This window comes from Chiloscyllium plagiosum, unplaced genomic scaffold, assembly GCF_037043375.1.
Source record: "Chiloscyllium plagiosum isolate Xiang-an unplaced genomic scaffold, Cpla_swu_hap1 HiC_scaffold_50, whole genome shotgun sequence".
NCBI lineage: Eukaryota > Metazoa > Chordata > Chondrichthyes > Orectolobiformes > Hemiscylliidae > Chiloscyllium > Chiloscyllium plagiosum.
The window spans coordinates 50,421,332-50,430,688 of record NW_028270188.1 but is presented as its reverse complement, the minus strand read 5'-3'; positions in this window follow the sequence as shown (position 1 = coordinate 50,430,688).

The window sequence follows — 9,357 nt, the reverse complement described above, 5'->3', positions numbered from 1 at the left end:
GGGGAGAAGAATGTGTGTGTGTGTGGGGGGGGAGAAAGAATGTGTGTGTGTGTGGGGGGGGAGAAAGAATGTGTGTGTGTGTGGGGGGGAGAAGAATGTGTGTGTGTGGGGGGGAGAAAGAATGTGTGTGTGTGGGGGGGAGAAAGAATGTGTGTGTGTGGGGGGGGAGAAAGAATGTGTGTGGGGTGGGGGGGGAGAAAGAATGTGTGTGTGTGGGGGGGAGAAAGAATGTGTGTGTGTGGGGGGGGAGAAAGAATGTGTGTGTGTGTGGGGGGGAGAAGAATGTGTGTGTGTGTGGGGGGGAGAAAGAATGTGTGTGTGTGGGGGGGAGAAAGAATGTGTGTGTGTGGGGGGGAGAAAGAATGTGTGTGTGTGGTGGGGGGAGAAAGAATGTGTGTGTGTGGTGGGGGAGAAAGAATGTGTGTGTGTGGGGGGGGAGAAAGAATGTGTGTGTGTGTGGGGGGGAGAAAGAATGTGTGTGTGTGTGGGGGGGGAGAAAGAATGTGTGTGTGTGGGGGGGGGAGAAAGAATGTGTGTGTGTGGGGGGGGAGAAAGAATGTGTGTGTGTGTGGGGGGGAGAAAGAATGTGTGTGTGTGTGGGGGGGGAGAAAGAATGTGTGTGTGGGGGTGGGGGAGAAAAGAATGTGTGTGTGTGGGGGGGGAGAAAGAATGTGTGTGTGTGGGGGGGGAGAAAGAATGTGTGTGAGTGTGGGGGGGAGAAAGAATGTGTGTGTGGGGTGGGGGGGAGAAAGAATGTGTGTGTGGGGTGGGGGGGGGAAAGAATGTGTGTGATGTGTGGGGGGGGGAGAAAGAATGTGTGTGTGTGGGGGTGGGGGGGGAAAGAATGTGTGTGTGGGGGGGGGGGAGAAAGAATGTGTGTGGGGGGGGAGAAAGAATGTGTGTGTGTGTGTGTCACCCCGAGGCTGGAATCGAACCCGGGTTTCTCGTGTCATGAGGCAGCAGTGCTAACCACTGAGCCACCGTGCCACCCTACAAGATGTGGAATATCAGAAGGGCTACCGACATGAACCAAACGTGTATTCCATTGAAAACTAGAAGGCAATTTGGGAGAGGTTTGCAGTTGAGATTTCGTTGACCTTCCTAATGGTGTCAGGGCATCTCCATTGAGCTGAAATATATACATAGAGTGACACAGAGAAAAGGGAGATAGAGGAAGTGTGCATGGGGACCTTCCATCTCGGGGTATTGTTCCTCCACATGGTCAGCCCCATACTCTGTACCAGCCCCATACTTCTCTCTCTCTCTCTCCCACACACACACACACAAACATACAGACTCTCTCTCTCTCTCCCACACACACATACACACAAACATACAGACTCTCTCTCTCTCTCCCACACACACACACACAAACATACAGACTCTCTCTCTCTCTCCCACACACACACACACAAACATACAGACTCTCTCTCTCTCTCCCACACACACACACACAAACATACAGACTCTCTCTCTCTCTCCCACACACACACACAAACATACAGACTCTCTCTCTCTCTCCCACACACACACACACAAACATACAGACTCTCTCTCTCTCTCCCACACACACACACAAACATACAGACTCTCTCTCTCTCTCCCACACACACACACAAACATACAGACTCTCTCTCTCTCTCCCACACACACACACACAAACATACAGACTCTCTCTCTCCCACACACACACACACAAACATACAGACTCTCTCTCTCTCTCCCACACACACACACAAACATACAGACTCTCTCTCCCACACACACACACACAAACATACAGACTCTCTCTCTCCCACACACACACACACAAACATACAGACTCTCTCTCTCTCCCACACACACACACAAACATACAGACTCTCTCTCTCTCTCCACACACACACACACAAACATACAGACTCTCTCTCTCTCTCCACACACACACACACAAACATACAGACTCTCTCTCTCTCTCCCACACACACACACAAACATACAGACTCTCTCTCTCTCTCCCACACACACACAAACATACAGACTCTCTCTCTCTCTCCCACACACACACACACAAACATACAGACTCTCTCTCTCTCTCCCACACACACACACAAACATACAGACTCTCTCTCTCTCTCTCTCACACACACAAACATACAGACTCTCTCTCTCCCACACACACACACACAAACATACAGACTCTCTCTCTCTCCCACACACACACACACACAACATACAGACTCTCTCTCTCTCTCCCACACACACACACACAAACATACAGACTCTCTCTCTCTCCCACACACACACACACAAACATACAGACTCTCTCTCTCTCTCCCACACACACACACACAAACATACAGACTCTCTCTCTCTCTCTCCACACACACACAAACATACAGACTCTCTCTCTCTCTCCCACACACACACACACAAACATACAGACTCTCTCTCTCTCTCCCACACACACACACAAACATACAGACTCTCTCTCTCTCTCCCACACACACACAAACATACAGACTCTCTCTCTCCCACACACACACACACAAACATACATACTCTCTCTCTCCCACACACACACACACAAACATACAGACTCTCTCTCTCTCCCACACACACACACACACAAACATACAGACTCTCTCTCTCTCCCACACACACACACACAAACATACAGACTCTCTCTCTCTCCCCCCCACACACACACAAACATACAGACTCTCTCTCTCTCACACACACACAAACATACAGACTCTCTCTCTCTCCCACACACACACTCACACAAACATACAGACTCTCTCTCTCTCCCACACACACACACACAAACATACAGACTCTCTCTCTCCCCCACACACACACACACACAAACATACAGACTCTCTCTCTCTCCCACACACACACATACACACAAACATACAGACTCTCTCTCTCTCCCACACACACACACAAACATACAGACTCTCTCTCTCCCCCACACACACACACACAAACATACAGACTCTCTCTCTCCCACACACACACTCACACAAACATACAGACTCTCTCTCTCCCCCACACACACACACACAAACATACAGACTCTCTCTCTCCCCCACACACACACACACAAACATACAGACTCTCTCTCTCTCCCACACACACACACACAAACATACAGACTCTCTCTCTCCCCCCCCACACACACACAAACATACAGACTCTCTCTCTCTCACACACACACACACACAAACATACAGACTCTCTCTCTCTCCCACACACACACACACAAACATACAGACTCTCTCTCTCTCCCACACACACACACACAAACATACAGACTCTCTCTCTCTCCCCCCCCCACACACACACAAACATACAGACTCTCTCTCTCTCCCACACACACACACACAAACATACAGACTCTCTCTCTCTCTCTCACACACACACAAACATACAGACTCTCTCTCTCTCCCACACACACACACACAAACATACAGACTCTCTCTCTCTCCCACACACACACACACAAACATACAGACTCTCTCTCTCTCCCACACACACACACACAAACATACAGACTCTCTCTCTCTCACACACACACATACACACAAACATACAGACTCTCTCTCTCTCACACACACACACATACACACAAACATACACACTCTCTCTCTCACACAAACACACATACACACAAACATACACACACTCACACAAACACACAAACATACACACACTCACACACATACACACAAACATACAGGCTCTCTCACACACACTCACAGACTCTCTCTCACACACATACACATAAACATACAGACACTCTCTCTCACACACACACATACACACAAACATACAGACTCTCTCACACACACATACACACAAACATACAGGCTCTCTCTCACACACAGACACAGACTCTCTCTCTCACACACAAATATACAGACTCTCTCTCACACACATACACATAAACATACAGACTCTCTCTCTCTCTCACACACACACACATACGCACAAACATACAGACTCTCTCTCACACACATACACACAAACATACAGGCTCTCTCTCACACACAGACACAGACTCTCTCTCTCTCACACACAAACATACAGACTCTCACACACAGACATACACATAAACACACACTCTCTCACGCACACAGACACAGACTCTCTCTCACACACACACATACAGACTCTCTCTCACACATACAGACTCTCTCTCACACACACAGACTCTCACACACACAAACACACACTCACACAGACTCTCACTCTCCCACACACAGACACGCATACACATACACAGACTCTCTCTCGCACACACAGATACACTGTCTCTCTCTCTCTCTCACACACACCCTCACTCTCACACATGCAGACACACACACTGTCTCTCACACACACTCACACATACAGACTCTCTCACACACACACACACACTCACACAGACTCTCACTCTCCCACACACAGACACGCATACACACACAGACTCTCCATCACACATACAGACTGTGTCTCTCTCTCACACACACACACACATACAGACTCTCTCTCTCACATACAGACTCTCTCTCACACACACAGACTCTCACACACACAAACACACACTCACACAGACTCTCACTCTCCCACACACAGACACGCATACACACACAGACTCTCCATCACACATACAGACTGTGTCTCTCTCTCACACACACACACACACATACAGACTCTCTCTCTCACGCACACATACAAATTCTCTCACACACACACACAGTCTCTCTCTCACACACACACACAGTCTCTCTCTCACACATACACACTCTCTCTCTCACACAAACACACATACACACAAACATACACACACTCACACAAACACACAAACATACACACATACACACAAACATACAGGCTCTCACACACACTCACAGACTCTCTCTCACACACATACACATAAACATACAGACACTCTCTCACACACACACATACACACAAACATACACACACATACACACATACACACAAACATACAGGCTCTCTCTCACACACAGACACAGACTCTCTCTCTCACACACAAATATACAGACTCTCTCTCACACACACACATAAACATACACACACTCACACACACACATACACAGACTCTCTCTCACACACATACACATAAACGTACAGACTCTCTCTCTCTCTCACACACACACACATACGCACAAACATACAGACTCTCTCTCACACACATACACACAAACATACAGGCTCTCTCTCACACACAGACACAGACTCTCTCTCTCTCACACACAAACATACAGACTCTCTCTCACACACAGACATACACATAAACACACACTCTCTCACGCACACACAGACAGACTCTCTCTCACACACACACATACAGACTCTCTCTCACACATACAGACTCTCTCTCACACACACACACTCTCACACACACAAACACACACTCACACAGACTCTCACTCTCCCACACACAGACACGCATACACATACACAGACTCTCTCTCGCACACACAGACACACTGTCTCTCTCTCTCTCTCACACACACCCTCACTCTCACACATACAGACACACACACTGTCTCTCACACACACTCACACATACAGATTCTCTCAAACACATACATACAGACTCTCTCACACACACACTCACACATACAGATTCTCTCAGACATACACATACAGACTCTCTCACACACTCACACATACAGACTCTCTCACACACACACACACAGACACGCATACACACACAGACTCTCCATCACACATACAGACTGTGTCTCTCTCTCACACACACACACACATACAGACTCTCTCTCTCACGCACACATACAAATTCTCTCACACACACACAGTCTCTCTCTCACACACACACACTCACTCTCTCACACATACAGACACACACACTGTCTCTCTCACTCACACTGTCTCTCACACACGCACTCTCAAACACAGACACACTGTCTCTCTCTCTCACACACACTCTCTCACACATACAGACACACACACTATCTCTCTCACACACAGACACACACACTGTCTCTCACACATACAGACACACACACACTGTCTCTCTCACACACACAAACACAGACACACACACTCTCTCACACATACAGACACACACACACAGTCTCTCTCACACACAACCACTCTCTCTCACACACACACAGACACACACACTCTCTCTTTCACACACACACACTCACTCTCACACATACAGACACACACACTGTCTCTTTCACACACACACACTCTCACACACACAGACACACACATTGTCTTTCTCACACACTCTTTCTCACACACACACACTCTCTCTCCACACACACAGTCTCTCTCTCTCACACACACACACACCCTCACTCTCACACATACAGACACACACACTGTCTCTCACACACACTCTCACTCACACACACACACTGTCTCTCTCACACACACAGACACACACACTCTCTCACACACATGGTCACACTCACACATACAGACACACACATTGTTTCTCTCTCACACACACTCTCTCACACACACACACTCTCTCACACATAAAGACACACACAGTCTCACACACACACTCTCTCACATACACACACTCACTCACACACATACACACAAACATACTGACTCTCCCTATCTCTCCCACACACATACACACACAAACATACAGACTCTCCCTCGCTCTCCCACACACATACACACATAAACATACACTCTCTCTCTCTCTCACACACATACACATAAACATACAGACACTCTCTCACATACACACATACACACAAACATACAGACTCTCCCTCGCTCTCACACACACATACACACAAGCATACAGACTCTCTCTCTCACACACATACACACAAACATACATACTCTCTCTCTCACACACACACACATATACACAAACATACAGACTCTCTCTCTCACACACACATACACACAAACATACAGACTCTCTCACACACACATACACACAAACATACAGACTCTCTCACACACACACATACACACAAACATACAGACTCTCTCACACAGGTACACACAAACATACAGACTCTCTCACACAGGTACACACAAACATACAGACTCTCTCTCACACACACACACACATACACACAAACATACAGACTCTCTCTCACACACACACAAACATACAGACTCTCTCTCTCACACACATACACACAAACATACAGACTCTCTCTCACACACACACACACAGACTCTCTCTCTCTCACACACACACACACAAACATACAGACTCTCTCTCTCACACACATACATACAAACATACAGACTCTCTCTCACACACACAAACATACAGACTCTCTCTCTCTCACACACACACACACACATAAACATACAGACTCTCTCTCTCACACACACATACACATAAACATACACACTCTCTCTCACACACACACATAAACATACAGACTCTCTCTCTCTCACACACACACACACAAACATACAGACTCTCTCTCTCTCCCACACACACACACACAAACATACAGACTCTCTCTCTCTCCCACACACACACACACAAACATACAGACTCTCTCTCTCTCCCCCCCCACACACACACATACACACAAACATACAGACTCTCTCTCTCTCTCCCACACACACACAAACATACAGACTCTCTCTCTCTCACACACACACAAACATACAGACTCTCTCTCTCTCCCACACACACACACACAAACATACAGACTCTCTCTCTCTCCCACACACACACACACAAACATACAGACTCTCTCTCTCTCCCCGCCCACACACACACATACACACAAACATACAGACTCTCTCTCTCTCCCACACACACACACACACACAAACATACAGACTCTCTCTCTCTCCCACACACACACACACAAACATACAGACTCTCTCTCTCTCACACACACACAAACATACAGACTCTCTCTCTCTCACACACACACATACACACAAACATACAGACTCTCTCTCTCTCACACACACACACATACACACAAACATACACACTCTCTCTCTCACACAAACACACATACACACAAACATACACACACTCACACAAACACACAAACATACACACACTCACACACATACACACAAACATACAGGCTCTCTCACACACACTCACAGACTCTCTCTCACACACATACACATAAACATACAGACACTCTCTCACACACACACATACACACAAACATACAGACACTCTCTCTCACACACACACATACACACAAACATACAGACTCTCTCACACACACATACACACAAACATACAGACTCTCTCTCACACACATACACACAAACATACAGACACTCTCTCTCACACACACACATACACACAAACATACAGACTCTCTCACACACACATACACACAAACATACAGGCTCTCTCTCACACACAGACACAGACTCTCTCTCTCACACACAAATATACAGACTCTCTCTCACACACATACACATAAACATACAGACTCTCTCTCTCTCACACACACACACATACGCACAAACATACAGACTCTCTCTCACACACATACACACAAACATACAGGCTCTCTCTCACACACAGACACAGACTCTCTCTCTCTCACACACAAACATACAGACTCTCTCTCACACACAGACATACACATAAACACACACTCTCTCACGCACACAGACACAGACTCTCTCTCACACACACACATACAGACTCTCTCTCACACATACAGACTCTCTCTCACACACACAGACTCTCACACACACAAACACACACTCACACAGACTCTCACTCTCCCACACACAGACACGCATACACATACACAGACTCTCTCTCGCACACACAGACACACTGTCTCTCTCTCTCTCACACACACCCTCACTCTCACACATACAGACACACACACTGTCTCTCACACACACTCACACATACAGATTCTCTCACACACATACATACAGACTCTCTCACACACACACTCACACATACAGATTCTCTCAGACATACACATACAGACTCTCTCACACACTCACACATACAGACTCTCTCACACACACACACACTCACACAGACTCTCACTCTCCCACACACAGACACGCATACACACACAGACTCTCCATCACACATACAGACTGTGTCTCTCTCTCACACACACACACACATACAGACTCTCTCTCTCACGCACACATACAAATTCTCTCACACACACACTCACTCTCTCACACATACAGACACACACACTGTCTCTCTCACTCACACTCACTGTCTCTCACACACGCACTCTCAAACACAGACACACTGTCTCTCTCTCTCTCTCTCACACACACTCTCTCACACATACAGACACACACACTATCTCTCTCACACACACAGACACACACACTGTCTCTCACACATACAGACACACACACACTGTCTCTCTCACACGC